Source organism: Salvelinus sp. IW2-2015, linkage group LG23 (genome assembly GCF_002910315.2).
Source record: "Salvelinus sp. IW2-2015 linkage group LG23, ASM291031v2, whole genome shotgun sequence".
Lineage (NCBI taxonomy): Eukaryota > Metazoa > Chordata > Actinopteri > Salmoniformes > Salmonidae > Salvelinus > Salvelinus sp. IW2-2015.
In genome coordinates, this window is record NC_036863.1 from 28,078,979 (window position 1) to 28,096,092 (window position 17,114).

Genomic DNA, 17,114 nt, shown 5'->3' on the forward strand with positions numbered 1-17,114 from the left:
GACTGCAGGAACAACCTAGGTTGTGTCCTTCAGAGTTGAGCTTGCCAAATAATCAGTGAGGGGAAGGAAGGTTACTCTTGTGGTTTGGCTAATTGGTAAATGATAATCTAATGCAAGGCCATTGATACTGATTGAGGGCAATGAGAGGGCAAACAGTTCCCTGTCACATACCACAAACTATACTCTAACTACCATTCATGTTTTTTTATGAATTCATTTATTTATTTTTTACAGTTTTGTGTAGGATGTCTGCTCATGGAACAGTTGTTTGTATGTCCTTTTCAAACAGGTATTAGAGCTGTTGATGGCATCCCCAGGGGTGATTGGCATAGTTTGTAACAGCAGTGTGGGAGTTACATTGCTTTTCAAAGCACTCTGGTGATATGAGAAAATTATATTCCTATCACCTGACGTATACAGCAAATGTACGTCTAATTTCTTGTMAAATTTCTCTGTAATTATTTGAATTTTATGAATGTTCATTGTATTGAAAAAGGCGGGGACAGAATCTCAAGAAGGTGGGAAGTATTGTTCATGGTGTGAGATTGTGTGATAAATCCGTAGAACTCCTCGTCAAATTAAAGGGACAAATGAAGATTGACGACAGACCATTAACACGATAGAATGTGCCCAGGGCTCCTGTGGCCCCTGTCAGGCGGTAGCTCCTAAACGATTAACACCATACTGTATGTGTGTGAAAAGCCTGTGAATAAACCTCTGTGCTCTGTTTCAATAGAATGTCTTAATTTGGCCTGAAAGACAATCACACAGACAACCTAGATCTACACCATTTACTTTCTATTTCGCCTTCGTATTTTAATTTGCATTTAAGTGAATGTATCTTTAAAGATATTAAAGTCTCAATGTATGGTTCACCTTATGCATGGTGTAGGTAGAGAATGAGAGAGATAACGAGCATGTTTCTGTGTCAGGGAATAACAAGTATTCCCCTTCTCTTTTATTGAGATCTATTCAAGAGGTGACCAGCATGATGCCTGCCATGTTTTGATCTCCAGGCAGTGAAAGGCCAGTTCCAGATGTCATGATGAAATACACCGAATTGGCACCAAGGCACCAAAACTGCATCACCCATGACAACCTCTCCCCTGGCAGCATGGCTGAGGAGCCAGCTTAGCTTAGTTGTCCCTTGGCAGGGGCTGGTTCCTCTCCGAAAGGTTGCTGAATTGTAGACAACAGCTGGTTTCTTACAGAAAAGCCATTTTAATGTTACTCTTATTTGCTGTGTATTGTCTAATTCTGCCCCTTCCCTGTCACTTAATGCAGGGTCTGGCTTTCCAATTGTTCACTTGCCTGTTAATTTGCTCAATTGTGACTGCAGGGTCGTTGGGTCTCAAAGTGAAATGTACCCGTAGACAAGGGGAAATTAGTGGCTTTGGCTTTTTTATATGACATCTAATATCTGTTGCGGTTGTTTTGATTGGACACGTACAGTGCATTCGTAAAGTATTCAGACCCCTTGACTTTTTCCACATTTGGTTATGTTACAACCTTATTCTAAAATTGATTAAATACAAAAATGTCCTCATCAATCTACACACAATACCCCATATTGACAAAGCGAAAACAGGTTTTTAGAAATGTTTGCAAATTTATTACAAATAAAAAACAGATACCTTATTTGCGTAAGTATTCAGACCCTTTGCTATGAGACTCGAAATTGAGCTCAGGTGCATCCTGTTTCCATTAATCATCCTTGGGATGTTTCTACAATTTGACTGGAGTCCACCTGTGGTAWATTCAATTGATTGGACATGATTTGGAAAGGCACACACCTGTCTACATAAGGTCCCACAGTTGACAGTGCATGTCATAGAAAATACCAAGCCATGAGGTGGAAGGAATTGTCCGTAGAGCTCCGAAACAGAATTGTGTCAAGGCACAGATCTGGGGAAGGGTACTAAAAAATGTCTGCAGCATTGAACCCCCCCAAGAACACAGTGGCCTCCATCATTCTTAAATGGAAGAAGTTTGGAACCACCAAGACTCTTCCTAGAGCTGTCCGCCCGGCCAAACTGAGCAATCGGGGGAGAAGGGCCTTGGTCAGGGAGGTGACCAAGAATCCGATGGTCACTCTGACAGAACTCCAGAGTTCCTCTGTGGAGATGGGAGAATCTTCTCTGCAGCACTCCAACAAGGAGTGCTGCAGCAAGGAATACCTAGGATAGGATAAAGTTATCCTTCTAACCCCCCCCCCCTTAAAAGAGTTAGATGCACTATTGTAAAGTGGTTGTTCCACTGGATATCATAAGGTGAATGCACCAATTTGTAAGTCGCTCTGGATAAGAGCGTCTGCTAAATGACTTAAATGTAAATGTAATCAGGCCTTTATGGTAGAGTGGCCAGACAGAAACCACTCCTCAGTAAAAGGCATATGACAGCCCACTTGGAGTTTGGCACACCTAAGAAGACTCAAGGCTGTAATCGCTGCCAAAGGTGCTTCAACAAAGTACTGAGTAAAGGGTCTGAATACTTATGCAAATGTGATATTTCAGTTTTTTAATTTTATACATTTGCAAAAATGTATATAAATCTGTTTTTGCTTTGTCATTATGGGGTATTGTGTGTAGATTGATGAAGGACATTTTTTTAAACAACATTTTAGAATATGGCTGTAACGTAACAAAATGTGGAAAAAGTCAAGGGGTCAGAATACTTTGCGAATGTACTGTATATTTAAAAGGAGTGGATGCCCCACTGGCCACAAACTGGTTAAATCAACATTGTTTCAATGTAATTTGTTAACATATTGTGACGTGGAATCTATCAGGAATATACATTGGATTTGAAAAAAGTCATTTACATTTACGTCATTTAGCAGACGCTCTTATCCAGAGCGACTTACAAATTGGAAAGTTCATACATATTCATCCTGGTCCCCCCGTGGGGAATGAACCCACAACCCTGGCGTTGCAAGCGGCCATGCTCTACCAACTGAGCCACACTGAGCCACACGGGGCCAACAGTCATCAACTGTTGTTTTGAGTGTGACATTTCAACCACAGGATTATCTCATCATGGTAACCGATTTTCAACATAGACAAACAAATCTTCTATAAAATATGTTGAATTTCTACATTTGAGACAATGTCAGATCTTCAAAGTTATATCCACTATAGGCTGGGCAGCACCTCCTACTGGGGAGTTGATTTATCTACAGCTATCCATTTGATCTCCCATTCAGGGTTTTAACCAAGTCCAGCCTAGCTTTGATATTTGTCACTGACTATTACCAATGTGCTATCTTGAGAATGATTATTGAGAGATCTCTAAATAACTAAATAGATTCACTGTTGCTATCAAAGTCATTCCAAAGGGTAAGTTTAACAGAGCAATTTAAATGGAACCATACTTTATTAGTCATGTGTCATCAGGGATAGAATGTAGGCCTACAGCAATTTTTTTTTAAATTCAACCCATGGTTCAACTAAAATTGACATTACATATAGGCAAAGGGTTTCAAGCTTGGGTTGATTTCGAATTGTGTTTGGTTGTCAACACAACCAAATGTCAAAATTTGAAGGAGATATATAATTTGTGCCTCTGACTTAGTCTGGGTTTAATTCCAGTTTTTCTATAAACGAATMATTTATATGTTGGATTCACGTCTCCGGCTCAACCAAAAATCTAAGTTAAAGGATAGGACTAAATCAAACTTAATTTAAAGTTAATTTAAAATTGGATTAGATTTAGTCCTATTCTTTAACTTTGGTTGAGATGGAGACGTGAATCCAACATATAAATTATTCGTTTGTAGAAAAACTGGAATTAAACTCAGACTAAGTCAGTGGCACAAAAGATACATCTCCTTAAAATGTTGACATTTGGTTGTGTTGACAACCAAACACAATTCAATATCACTTTTGCAATACAGTAAATATCCTAATGTTATCTTACTTATTCAAACTTAAAATGAGTAACACATCCATGGCCACGTTTTCAGGTTACTGTAATTGTCTTATGTAATCATAGAAAGCTTGCATGTTAAGATGGCATGCAAAGGGTGCAGTTCTGTGGAGATCTTTGCAATTGCTATAATAATAATCTGTTTTTTAAAAAAAAGTTATTTTACCAGGTAAGTTGACTGAGAACACATTCTCATTTACAGCAACGACCTGGGGAATAGTTACAGGGGAGAGGAGGGGGATGAAAGAGCCAATTGTAAACTGGGGATTATTAGGTGATGGTCAGATTGGGAATTTAGCCAGGACACCGGGGTTAACACCCCTACTCTTACAATAAGTGCCATGGGATCTTTAATGACCTCAGAGAGTCAGGACACCCGTTTAACGTCCCATCTGAAAGACGGCACCCTACACAGGGAAGTGTCCCCAATCACTGCCCTGGGGAATTGGGATACTTTTTAAACCAGTGGAAAGAGTGCCTCCTACTGGCCCTCCAACACCACTTCCAGCAGCATCTGGTCTCTCATCCAGGGACTGACCAGGACCAACCCTGCTTAGCTTCAGAAGCAAGCCAGCAGTGGTATGCAGGGTTGTATGCTGCTGGCAAATGTAATCTTATTTGCAATCCAGGTAATTTGGTTGTGATATTAGATGAAGCACAAATATAACACATTTTATAACTCTTTTGTAATATAGTAAATAACCTAAAGTTAAGACTATTTTGCAAACTAATGTAACATTTAACCTTAAAATGAGTAAGACATCCATGGACAGATTTTGAGGTTACTGTAACTGTACATTTCTTTTTATGTAATCATATAAAGTGTGCATGTTCAAGATAGCGTGCATGCATGCATAGGTCGTCACAGGTCTGTGGAGATCTTCACAATTGCTGTAATAATCTGTGCAGAATCTCGAACGACATTGATCACTTGCACCATGTACTTTTAATGTAATCTCAACTGTAATCCAGGTCATTTGGTTCTGCTATTAGATGAAGCACAGTGATATCACAATCTGTGGTAAAAAATAAAAATATTCCCATTTAAACTTTGCTGTGCTTTTAAATGGTTGAATGCGCAGTGATAACACATTTAAATGACAACTAAACCAAAAATCMGACATTGTTTTTCCATTGGAATTTGAWTTTAGATGGTTAACACGTTGTTAAATTCCAAAACTTCTGGCTGTCTTTTTTAGTGGGTGAATAAAGGTTGAAATCTTTTTGGTCAAAGTCTCAACCAAATATTACCCACATTTCCACGTTGAAATGACGTGGTGTGCCCAGTGGGGCTTTATCATTCAACCTAATGATGGAAAAAAGACATACTCTCAATAAATACAAGCACCCACTGTAGCATCTGTGAATGTATTCAATACATTCTTTAACATTTAAATTGTATTATGTTAATTTAAAATATCCTAAATTARTCCTGAACATCATCTCTTGACAGTAGCATTTGTCGGTATATGTAACTCAGTCTTTTGTATAATAAAATGCAGCACAGCAGCCTAAATTTCACTGCTGCTGGATATTTTAATGAAACCGTTTTAAGTCTTGTGTATGGAACTCTGTGTGGAGATTAATTGGTTTTGTGAAAAGGGAGGGACGGCTCTTGCGGAAAACAATGACAAAAAACAATTTTTAAAAACAAATGACAAAAAGCCTGGCTCCTCAAATAGAATTAATGTAAGCAGCTTATTTGAAATGCTTCCAAATCACCTCAGCATCCGAGTGGAATTGTGTTGCTAACTTTTCTGTTCCTTAATGACAGTAAAACAGAAAAGAGCTTATTTTGTCAGATTATGTCAGTGTGCTGTGTGTTCCAYCTCTGAATATGTTACATTTGTCCAATGAAACACTGGGCTCCAGGAGCCTTACCAACACACTGGTCCTGTAGAAACTTGTGAATTGTCAGATTTCCATAAACCATCAACACTGAAAGCACACGGATATGCAAATAGCCTGGCTGGTTTCAATGGGTCCAGSTCTGAGTAACCATGGCTGGCTATACAGTCCCACAGTCAGCATGAAAACACTTACAGTATACCAACAACCAATGTGATATCTACATAACAGGACAGCTTCTGTGCCCTTACATCCCATGTTAGTTCATTGTGAATTATACGTTATAAATGTACTTTATTTATTTAACTAGGCAAGTCAGTTAAGAACAAATTCTTATTTACATTGACGGCCTACCCCAGTCAAACACAGACAACACCAGGCCAATTGTCTGCCACCCTATGGGACTCCCAATCATGGCCTTTTGTRATACAGCCCAGAATCGAACCAGRGTCTGTAGTGACACCTCTAGCACTGAGAAGCAGTGCCTTAGACCGTTGCACCACTCGGGAGGATGATGTAAATGGCAAAAACTGGRATGTTTGTGCAAAACTGCATAATATGCTACAGTAGGAAATCTCCTTTGTAGAAAATCATAATGACTACAGGAGCCTTTTCTACAAAAGGTGCCTGTATGGACACTGTGTATAGACAACACCCAGGGTCAGAGCTCACCTGAGTCCCACCTCCTGTAACAACTCCTGATACTCCAGTCATAACGAGCTTTAGGTTCACCAGTGTCATCTGACTGCTGTAGCCCTCACTGTCTGTCTGTCTGAACACTGTGTTTCTAAGAAATGTAGATGGATTAACCCTCATTATTAAGAAATAACCCCTCTGGATGGGGAATGGAACTCTGCAGCTCCAACCTATTTCTGATTATACTAGTTAATGAGCATAAGAGACAGGAAAACTCTCTGGCTTATCATATTTTATTCCTGGACTAACCATCCTGAAAAATAAATACATACCCATATACTGAATGCACCCTTTGTTTTATTGAGTGTTACGTTTCAAACAGAAGGTCTTCGTCAGTCTTTAGTTCCACTCTCTATTCAAATTCTACAAAGGACAAAGGGGCATAAACCAACAGAGATTACTCTCATTATACTGGTACTTGAACATCATAGATATATGACATTTAATATTTAAGATGGCAGTATAAAGAGTAAGTTGCTGTTAAACGTCAAGTCGCGTCTGAAGCCTTCAGGGTTAACTGCATTAATATCTGTGGAACGTTTAGATCACTAAGGATTAGGGACATGGTAACCAGAGGGTGGCCTGTTTAGAGCTCCCTTATTAGTGAAATAGTTGTGGTGGGGGAGTTTACATGTAGGCCTATAGTTTAACAAATGTATTAAACAATAAGTGGATGTTGCTTATATGAATTTGCACAAGACATAACCTCAGGAAAATGGGACCTGAATTGTTTGGGTTTGTACAAAGGGGCATAAACGTTGACGTAATAAGACATTCGCTGTGATGATACAGTGGCTTGCGAAAGTATTCACCCCTCTTGGCATTTTTCCTATTTTGTTGCCTTACGACCTGGAATTAAAATWGATTTTTTGGAGGTTTGTATCATTTGWTTTACACAACATGCATATCACTTTGAAGATGCAAAATATATTTTATTGTGAAACAAACAACAAATAAGACAATAAAACAGAAAACTTGAGCAAATTCAATACTTTCTTGAGCMRYYTTYTKSAGCAATTAYAGCTGMAAGTCTCTTGGGGTATGTCTCTATAAGCTTGGCACATCTAGCCACTGGGATCTTTGCCCATTCTTCAAGGCAAAACTGCTTGAGCTCCTTCAAGTTGGATGGGTTCCGCTGGTGTACAGCAATCTTGAAGTCATACCACAGATTCTCAATTGGATTGAGTTCTGGGCTTTGACTAGGCCATTCCAAGACATTTAAATGTTTTCCCTTAAACCACTCACGTGTTGATTTAGCAGTATGCTTAGAGTCATTGTCCTGCAGAAAGGTGAACCTCCATCCCAGTCTCAAATCTCTGGAAGACTGAAACAGGTTTCCCTCAAGAATTTCCCTGTATTTAGCGCCATCTATCATTCCTTAAATTCTGACCAGTTTCCCAGTCCCTGCTGATGAAAAACATCCCCACAGCATGATGCTGCCACCATCATGCTTCACTGTGGGGATGGTGTTCTCGGGGTGATGAGAGGTGTTTTTTCTGGCCACTCTTCCGTAAAGCCCAGCTCTGTGGAGTGTACAGCTTAAAGTGGTCCTTTGGAGAGATACTCCAATCTCCGCTGTGGAGCTTTGCAGCTCCTTCAGGGTTATCTTTGATCTCTTTGTTGCCTCTGATTAATGCCCTCCTTGCCCGGTCCGTGAGTTTTTGTGGGCGGCCCTCTCTTGGCAGGTTTGTTGTGGTGCCATATTCTTTCCATTTTGAAATAATGGATTTAATGGTGCTCCGTGGGATGTTCAAAGTATATTGAAAATATTGAAAATATTATATTGAAAATATCGTATATTTTTTTATAACCCAACCCTGATCTGTACTTCTCCACAACTTCTCCAACTGTTTGGAGAGCTCCTTGGTCTTCATAGTGCCCGCTTGCTTGGTGGTGCCCCTTGCTTAGTGGTGTTGCAGACTCTGGGGCCTTTCAGAACAGGTGTATATATACTGAGATCAATTGACAGATCATGTGACACTTAGATTGCACACGGGTGGACTTTATTTAACTAATTATGTGACTTCTGAAGGTAATTGGTTGCACCAGATCTTATTTAGGGGCTTCATAGCAAAGGGGTGAATACATATGCACACATCACTTTTCCGATTTTTTTTTTTTAAATAACTTTTTTTCATTTCACTTCACCAATTTGAACTATTTTGTGTATGTCCATTACATGAAATCCAAATAAAAATCTATTTAAATTACAGTTGTAATGCAACAAAATTTGAAAAACGGGGGGTGAATACATTTGTAAGGCACTGTATATAATATGAGATTATTGTTGTCAGTCATTATATGAATCGATAGACAATCAAAAATGTGTAATCGCTGAGATACAAGGATACATTTTTACTTGCTCATTAATTCCTTTCTCCCTCTGCATCTGTAATCTCAGAAGCGACTGCTCCCTCAGTGAAGGCTTTGTTGTGCCCCCATCCCAGTGCTGAGCAGGTTTAAAGACCCAGTTTAAAGCTGCCACTGTAAAGGGCCAGCCGCCCACTCACAGTCTGTGTAACTCTGTGGGATAATGAGGAAGGGAGAACCAACACTTAGTTGGGCAAAACAGTATCATAACAACAGTATGGCAGTATTAAACAAAGTTCCCAACAGGGATAGGCCACTACACAGGGCATGATATAACAAGAGCACCTGCAGCATCTGGGGTAGAGAATATAGCAGATGTTTGAGTGGTGCTTTTCAGTAAATTAAATATGGAGAAGGTTAGTGGGCAGGTTGACCATAACCCCAAATTCCCAGTCTGCCAGCAGGGCTTGCTTCTGTTCTGCTAGACCTTCTTGTTATCCATATCTCTCATAAGATATCTCATAAGGAGTATCCTACTCAGACAAAATAGACTGATTATATCAGTGTCTAAGCTATGCAGCATACAACTAAAATGAATTATGACATTAATTAATACAATTTCAGCGATGATTGATTTCAAACTGAAATTCAGGTCTCTCTGTCAACAGTCAGAATTGAGTCTTTATTAACCCTCAAGTCAATTAAATGTTTTACCTTACTGTATGTGAGCTCCAAAAGTATTGAGAGAAATAAGCTTTTGCTGTGCATATGGAACATTTCGKGGATCTTTTATTTCAGCTCATAAAACATTAGACCAACACTTTACATGTTGCGTTTATATTTTGGTTCAGTATATATAACTACTGCTGTACATAYACTGACAGACGGACCAGGTGAATCAAGGTGAAAGCGATGATCCCTTATTGATGTCACTTGTTAAATCCACTTCAATCAGTGTGTAGATGAAGGGGAGAGAAGGATTTTTAAGCCTTGAGWMATTTGAGACATGGATTGTGTGTGTGCCATTGAGGGGGAATGGGCAAGAAAAAATATTTAAGTGCCTTTGAAAGGGGTATGTGATAGGCACACCGGTTTGTGCCAAGAATTGCAACACTGCTGGGTTTTTCACACTTAACAGTTTACCGTGTGTATCAAGAATGGTCCACCACCCAAAGAACATCCCGCCAACTTGACACAACTGTGGGAGTCAACATGGGCCAGCATCCCTGTGGAACGCTTTCGACACCTTGTAGAGTCCATGCCCCGCCGGGCAAAAAGGGGGGGGGGGGGGGGGGTGGGGGTGCAACTCAATATTAGGAAGGTGTTCCTAATGTTTGGTATACTCAGTGAATATTAACGTATTGTAATCATGTCTAAAAATGGGATACAAGGGATATGTCATTATCTGCACAATATGTTTTTCTCCTCAAACTATGCCACTGCAGGTTATCAGAACTGCCAGTTCAGTTCTCTTGGTGTTATTTCTAGAAAATATGTATCATGTGGTTATAGTGAGTCAGGCACCATTGATGAGGAAAGCTCAGGTGCATTCATGTCAAATCTCAAGGATACCTGGGAAAAAGGCTGCTCAAATGAAAAGTTGGTAGCTAGAGGAAGGGTTAGTAGCTAGATTAGTATGGAGTGCTCTTATGTGACAAATGAAAAACACTTTGTTCACTTAACTCGATCCTGCAGCCTCTCCAAAACGTAATCATAATTGCAGGTCTAGGTGGTCGACAATGATTATCGTCTGAGTTGAAGAAGAACTTAAAGATGAAAATGATCACATCCACGATTTGCCAGATTTTCCTGCATCTCTTTTGATTTGAGAATAGGAGTAGTTAAATCAGCCTGTCTCCGTACCTTTAACTAGAATGAATCCATGCCAAGACAGCCCTGCCTTGGATGATTTAGGAGCAGCATATTCTCAGAGAGTGAATAAGAATATAGCACTGAACAAAAAGAGCTCACCTGCAATTTATATTTATCCCCAAATTCCATTCTCTTACAAGGTTGGATATCTCTAACTCACATGCCCAGCTCCTTGAAGGTGTCCAGCCCAGGTTATTTTGGTTTCACCTTGGATTTAATTGTACAGACAACTGTTGTCCCATGACTGTCAGACTCTGGCCCTCTAGGACTGGAGTTGCACCCGGAAAAAAGGGTGCAATTGCAGCCCGCAATTCGTGGCGTTGCTGCATGTGGGCATTTCTGCATCTGCAGGAACCCCTCTTTTTATACTTCAATTGGTCCATTTTTAAGCTAGGACTGTGGTACACAGGCGGGAGGTGGGGCCACTYCAGTACAGTAGGCAATGCACCATAAAGTTGGATGCCAACCGCCGATAAACCCCACAGAAGAAGAGGCGGGGGTGACAACGGTAGCTAGCTAGGACACCGGTAAGGCAGTGTCTTCGCCCCTGTCTGTTGTGCACTGCTTTCCAGCAGTTCTGTTAATGACGGTGAGGGCAGGCGTTCGGCAGGCGGTAGMGAAGGACACTGTGTGCTAGCTAGAAATAGTGTCCTTTGCACCCAAAAAACTCAGATAATACTTTTATTTCCCCTTTGACACACATTTTTATTGCACAGACAATTAGTGGAAATCCAGAATATCAAAAGTGTCACACAGGCATGAATCGTGTGCTCGAGGGGCGGCATTCATGCAKGAACCAATGGGATGCTCGAGGTAGGGTGCACATGCAGGAACGCCCCGAATTGCAGSCTGCAATCATGCTTTTCATGTTAGGAAGAATGGTAAAGCTATAATAAATATAATCCATCCAATTTATAAAGCCCAAAAACTAGGTTCCAGTTTTAGCTAAATATACATTTTAAGAGAAGAGAGCTCTGCTTGTCATTTAACGTTTCAACGCGTGTGAGGACATTGCAATAGCTATTTTCCTTGAGAACCAAACTGCACCGTTAAACTGGGCGCGTCAACGACGGAGAAGCGCGGTCACGAGTGGAATTTGTGGGCGCGCTCTTTATGGCAGGTCGCAAAAGAGGGGGAGCAAACTGACACGAGCCTGCCGTCGTTGTCAGGGACAGGGTGCATCTGGGGGAAAAAAAATATGGCATAACAATAGCAGCATCCAGTATCGGTATACATGAATCCAGGGAGCCTAATAGGAAATGAACATGACTATGGCGCTTTATAAAACATGACCTACACATGACACATGGAATGGTCAAGATATTTTGTTCATTTCCTGGATTACAAAGAAGACTGTAGAATAAAATGGAGTGGTAGGGGGACCGAGGCGCGCTGTCTCCATCATAGGGAGGCGCGTCCACCTGCTGATACAGGGAGTCCGGGCTTGGGAAAAACATGGTGAGGTTGCTGCATTGAGGAGAAGATACAGTTTCCATCTGTCAAATAAACAACTGTGTAATTGAAATGCTGGCGACGGGAAAAGCGCAGCCCGTGTGAATATAGAGGTAAGTTAAATGTTGTACAGTAACGAATATGKTTTTTCAGTTCAGGGCAACACTTGCATGAAGAATATACAACGTAGCCTGCAATTTCTTCATATGGCTGCATTCGAAATAAAAGGGGGCGGGTATTTCATGTATCACATTAGATCAACATTCATCTGTTGGGGAATGTGTATTTTAACAATCTATTTAATGTATTACAGTTACTTCACTTTTAAACTGAGAGGGACATCAATTGTTATAAAATGCATTCAGAGGCATCATTCCTTAAATGTTATGGTTTAAAAGTGATACCCTACATTGGAGCATTAGAGCACCTGCAAACTGCACCCCACATCCCATCCCCCAAAACACACACACACACACACACACACACACACACACACACACACACACACACACACACACACAGAGGCAATATGAGAATTGTCAGTCCAGGTCATGGACAACCTTTGCGGTATTTGGCAGTGCTTAGTTCAGTAAACAAGGTGCTTAAACTTGAACATTTCACTGAATAATGTGCTCCCCTTGGCATGAAATCGACCATTGCTCTGTGCTCCCAGATTCATTTATTTTCAGCATTGAGTTCCAAGCTTTTCATCTTCCCCTGTGGTTAGATGCTGTGTTCAATTTCAGTTCACATATGTATGTGACATAAGGGCAGACCCGCCACACTCAGAAATATACTCTCTTTGTGTACAAAAATGACACACAAATTCATTCATTGTTATTATAGTATTATTATCATTGTAAGGTTTCATATATCCTACTTCTCACATGTATGGCAATAACATATATCAAGCTCTCTGCTGGATTGAGGGGAGAGAGCTCAACTAGATGATTCACCCTCTTTCCAGAATAATGCCTGGATAAAGGTCTCCTACTCTCTTTAACTCAACAACATTCCTTTGTGAAATGGCTGGGGAATTGTTTATCAGGCTTAATTATGCACAAGTGTTCATTTCAAATTGAAGGTTAATTCATTGGTTTCGTGTTTTGGAAAATACGTCAGATAAGAGGACCAAACTAACCCTGTTCATTTAGCCCAGAGGATCCCCATTAATAGGCCCTGAACATCCTTTAATTTGATCAGGTCTGTATATCAACTCAAGCATGGTTCCTGCTAAAGGCTACCCATCCCAGTGCCAGACCTAGTACGTTTCCTTTACTGTCCCAAGGGGTTGTGTTGCCCCAGGTCGCTCCATTGATGCAATAAGGTTTCAAAGTCATTTTGAAGAAATATGCTGGTCATTTTCCCATGCATCAATTCCTCTTTCCTTTCCTGGTCCTCCCATCCCATCTCTCCTCATGTGATTGAGGAGGCATGTTCAGGGTGAGACAACAACAATCCTCTTAATGTATCCTCTGTCCCACCGTTCTATGGGTTTTGTCTTCCTTACTTCAGCAGCCCAAGGTTCTCAGCCAAAGAGAGAGCAGGTTTCTGAAGGCTGGGCTGCACACAGCACTGCATTGTGTTTGTCTGAAAGTAGTGCCAGAGGGGGAGGAGTGAGGCTGCCTGGGAGGTTGGGTGAAGGGTTGTACCAATACCTGGGCAGATGTCACACTGATTTAACACATTTCAGTCTTCTATATAGGACCCGGTATGTATGCTATCAACCTGATTTTCACCCCTGTTAAAATGGCTATACAGAACATGAACAGACATGTTTTCATACGATTTAACCTGTTGAATAATGGGCAAGTACCCTTGCACATTGACTCGCTGCCAGTACCCCCTGTATATAGCCTCGTTATTTTATTGTGTTACTATTTTGTACATTTCGTTTATTTAGCATTTTCTTATTCTGCATTGTTGGTTAAGGGCTTGTAAGTAAGCATTTCACGGTAAGGTCTATCTATACCTGTTGTATTCGGCCCATGTGACAAATACAATTTGATTTGTTTTGAAATGCTATTGTGCCTGGTTTTCTCTCATTCATTCCCTCAGAGAGCGCCCCCTCCCTCCCTCAGTACTGCACCGTTGCGGTGACTGCGGCGCTGCTCGGCGTCAGAGGGAGTGGAGGCAGTGTGCTGTAATTAACAGAAAGGTAACAACCCCGGGAGACGGGTGGCTCAGCCCCTTTTGATTGCTTTCATGACTGCAGGGAAAGAGTCTGAGCCGAGCTTCCTCTCTAGTSGGACAGACAGACAGACATTAGAGCAGAGCAGAGTGCTGAGCTCTTTAGCTGCCCATGCTGGGCCTGTTTCATTCACAATGCTCCTCTATCATTCTCACAGGCAGGCAGATACCAACCCCACTGCTGTGGTCCTGGAGGACTCTTGTCTGTATCTGTATCTTTTTGGGTAGCTCCTCCCTTGCTGTATAAAACACTCAAAACACCAATAGGGCATGAATATGGCACACACACTCAAAACACCCATAGGGCATGAATATGGCACACACACTCAAAACACCCATAGGGCATGAATATGGCACACACACTCAAAAAAACGGTGACTTGTTGTATATTCCATAAGGCCTCCAAGCATTAGAGAGTTAGTAGAAGGGAAGACAGTTGTTGCATCTCTTCCTTTAGAAAAAAAGCTTTTTCTCTCAGCTTTGGTTGCTAAATAACCTACTACCAATGTCTCTTAGCTGAGGACTCATGCACGCTCTATTATTAACAAATATGTGACAAATGGCTTTGATTCACAGGGAGATTGAGGGGGGAGGTGTTGATATTGTAGGGTGAGTACATGTTGCCATTGTGGGCTGCTGCAGAATGTCAGACTGTCCGTCAGACGTCTTTCTGTAAAGGGGCCCTGTTGCCGTCGTTGTAGAGCCATGTACTCAGAGAGGCTTGGCAAAGACAGGTCCTGGTGAAAGCAGCAGCACAGAGGAATAACAGGAGGCTTTTGTGTTCCTCTCCCCCCTTGAAGCTGGAGCCTCCGGTTTAATGCACTAGAGCTGTGTAGGGGGAGGAGTCGTTCTGCCAGCCATTAATGACCTTGGTCATCACAAAAGTTCCAGACGAAAATAACAGAAAGRTTTTACGTTTCTATTTTGATAGGGTCCATGTTTTCAGAGGTATGGCAGTTATGTCCTGTCTCTCACAATCAGATACCTCAGAATATTGGTTAACCTCTCAGGTCAACCTCTCAGTAGATGAGCATACTCTACAGTCTCTCAGAGACAATTTTCTAAATTACATGTTGTATTGATACATAGGTCAAGGTTCAGCGGTGCATGGGTCAGAGGTTTGATAACCATTTTTAAGTGGGGTAAGGATCAAACATTTTACTCATTGTTGTTCTGCAACACCTAAGGGCAAGACATTAATCTTATTTTCAACCTTACCTTGCATTGAGCATATGATAAACAAAATGCAAATATCACTTCTCCCACAAAATTATTGACGGCATAGACATTTACCTTTATGTACTGTAATTCTGTCAGTGACATTTGCATAAYGCTTTTAATAACGATTAACTGATATTCCTCAAATTCCTTCCTTCTCCAGCCTCGTGGACATACRGTACAATCGAACCATGGTTCACAATACATCCATTATTCAGATAAATCTTTAAGGCTTGAAGAAGAAGAATTACTTTCAGCTGGTTTTCCCTTCTTCCATAACTCCTTGTCTGGGGGATCGTCTAATCCGTCTAGTTTCAGTCTTAAGCAAGGCTYTAATGCTGGATAAATATTAATCACATTTTTAATAAAAGGAGTTTGCTGAAGAAGCTGCTGTCAGGCCTGTCCGTCAGGGGAAGTGAGGTAAAGCCTAGTAAACAGCCCTGCCCTGCTCAAATCAATGGCTGTTTACTAGGCTTTGTACTGTCCTGCTCCTGGCCTGCTCAGAGTTCTTCTTATTATCTTTATTCAGCTCCTTTATTTTTGTTTGGAGCGACTACAAGAGAAATCATACAAAGACCTCCCACAAAACCAAAGGGTGGGAATTAAAAGAGCTACAATAATGAACAACAGTTATACACTACATGACCAAAAGTATGTGGACACCTGCTCGTCGAACATCTCATTCCAAAATCATGGTCCCCCCATTGCTGCTATAACAGCCTCTACTCTTCTTGGAAGGCTTTCCGCTAGATTTTGGAACATCCTGTAGGGACTTGCTTCCATTTAGCCACAAGTCGGGCACTGATGTTGGGCGATTWGGCCTGGCTTGCCGTCGGGATTCCAATTCATCCCAAAGGTGTTCAATGGAGTTGAGGTCAGGGCTCTGTGCAGGCCAGTCAAGTTCTTCCACACCGATCTCGACAAACCATTTCTGTATGGACCTCGCTTTGTGCACGGGGGCATTGTCATGCTGAAACAGGAAAGGGCCTTCCCCAAACTGTTGCCACAAAGTTGGAAGCACAGAATCGTCTAGAATGTCATTGTATGCTGCAGTGTTAAGATTTACCTTCAGTGGAACTAAGGGGCCCGAACCATGAGAAACATCCCCAGACCATTATTCCTCCTCCAGCAAACTTTACAGTTGGCACTATGCACTGGGGCAGGTTCTCCTGGCATCCGYCAAATCCAGATTCTTCTGTCGGCCAGGCAGATKGTGGAGCGTGATTCATCACTCCAGAGAACGCGTTTCCACTGCTCCAGAGTCCAATGGCGGCGAGCTTTACACCACTCCAGCCGACGCTTGACATTGTGGATGGGGATCTTATGCTTGTGTGCGGCTGCTCGGCCATGGAAACCCATTTCATGAAGCTCCCGACAAACAGTTATTGTGCTGACATTGCTTCCAGAKGCATTTTGGAACTCGGTAGTTAGTGTTGCAACCAAGGACAGGCGATTTTTACATGCTATGTGCATCAGTGGTACCGTTCTGTGAGGTTGTATGGCCTACCACTTCGCGGCTGAGCCGTTGCTGCTCCTAGACGTTTCCACTTCACAATAACAGCACTTACAGTTGACCGGGGCAGCTCTAACAGGGCAGAAATTTG

At 41.5% G+C, this 17,114-nt stretch overlaps 1 protein-coding gene across 1 annotated transcript in view; it reads left to right on the plus strand.

Moving 5' to 3' along the window:
• Positions 1 to 11,841: 11,841 nt before the first annotated feature.
• The window catches only part of LOC111950535 (neurite extension and migration factor-like), a 30,318-nt gene continuing 25,045 nt past the window's right edge, over positions 11,842 to 17,114 (plus strand). The window contains 1 exon segment of the mRNA XM_070434515.1: positions 11,842 to 12,215. The gene's annotated coding sequence lies outside the window, so the exon portion shown is untranslated.